Here is a 1,676-nt window from a genome sequence, read left to right as displayed (position 1 = left end):
ACTGAAAGCCAAAAAACTGCTGGCCACCACCAGAAATTACACAGACAAGGGTTTTTCTCTCACCTCTTTATTGATGTGAAAGGGAAGAAGGAAGGATGGCACGTAATGAAGCACTGACCTGTCAACCCTTAAGTTTTACCTCCAAAATTTCTGTTATTCAAAGGTGCCAAGTGTCTGGGGCTTTATTGTGGAAACCCTGGAGCATGCACGCAATTCTTGGGTATTGGGTAGTGGGGTGAGAGTTTAATACATCCCTAGAATTTGTAATTGGAGCATTTGTGGAGAATGAAAATGTTTGAGGCAAAGGTATAAAGATATAAAGATCCTTCAAAAGACTGTTAGTAGATATCAAGGTGTAAATGTGCTTCTATGGTGAATCAGAACAAAAAACTGTCATCATTTTGAGGAGTTTATATAACATATGTAAAGAAACTGTTAAACGTGAGCGTTACTGCACTGGATCCCAAAGGCTGGGGTGAAATGTTTTCTTAATGTCCAGTGCCCACTGTCTTAAGATTTGGTCAATATAAAAAATATGCGAGCATTAAACTTGCTTCTCTTTAGTTCTCAGTTGAAAATGAGGAGTACATTACTAGGTCTTGGAGGAAGAATAATACTTGGTATAAAGTAGTAAAAAATTTGACTGAATTGAATTGAACTGCTGATTAGAAAGTATAATTTGTATTTGTGATACATAACTATTTTTTATGATACTGGGAAATGAAACAAGGGCCTTTGGAATATTATAGGAATGTTCTCCCAGTTAGCAACACCCATAAAAATAAATTTGAAAGTATAATTAAATGAGAATGAAAGCTGGTTTGAGAATGAAGAGTAGTTATGGATATTAAGCAAAACTGAACCTATATCTGAGTTGAAAAATTGAAACTCACAGTATATTGTGAAAGAGGGTTGAACATGTGGTGATTCAAACATTCACTGCAGAAATTTCTCCTGTGATTATTGATCCATGTAATCTGAATAAACTACTTCAGCAGAGATAGGGGTAAACACAGAGTATTTAGGAATGGCCTGTGGAGAACACTTAGGTTATAAGGAGTTGAAATCATTGATATATACTGAAGACTGAAAGGCTTTAAGAAACTGCTGCTGGTAGCTATTGTGTCAGTTTTACGATAATGAGGAGGCATTGGAATAAAGGAGTTCATGAGACTACTGGAATCTTACAAGCAAGAAATCAGGGTAACAGTAAGCATTGATTAAACAAGAGTCCAGTCTCCAACAAGAAAACAAATGACAAATGAGGCCCCAATGAAACTATTCTCTGATCTGGAAGTCCAGTAGAATTTTCCATGTGAGTTATTGATTGATTTGCTTTAGGCAAGTGTCTCTTTTGGTGTTTCCATGTTCTAAATGAGGCATCTTCTAAATCTTTTTTTAAGAAATTTCAGTCAGTGAGAACCCCCTAGAGACAATGCAGGACATGGAACTCAAAAGAACAATGATGAATATGATAAAAGAATTCAGTGAATTTAAAGAACACACAAACAAGGTAATAATAGAGCTGAAGGAAGATAGGGATAAATTTCTGAATGAATTCAGTAAAGAGCTAGAAATATTGAAGAATTATGAGGTTGAAATAAAGAACGAACTGAAACACTCCATAAGCCAATTAGAAATGACAGGAGAAAGCCTCACCAATAGGATGAACAAAA

General features: G+C 35.6%; 1 pseudogene; it reads left to right on the top strand.

Moving 5' to 3' along the window:
* Positions 1-389: 389 nt before the first annotated feature.
* On the top strand, positions 390-530 carry LOC115066982 (annotated as a pseudogene).
* The last annotated feature ends 1,146 nt before the right edge of the window (positions 531-1,676 follow it).

The sequence above is a fragment of the Nannospalax galili genome, unplaced genomic scaffold (genome assembly GCF_000622305.1).
Source record: "Nannospalax galili isolate Female #2095 unplaced genomic scaffold, S.galili_v1.0 scaffold140, whole genome shotgun sequence".
NCBI classification, from domain to species: Eukaryota; Metazoa; Chordata; class Mammalia; order Rodentia; family Spalacidae; genus Nannospalax; species Nannospalax galili.
Note: the sequence above shows the minus strand (reverse complement) of the source record. Positions and strands in the feature narration are given on the sequence as shown.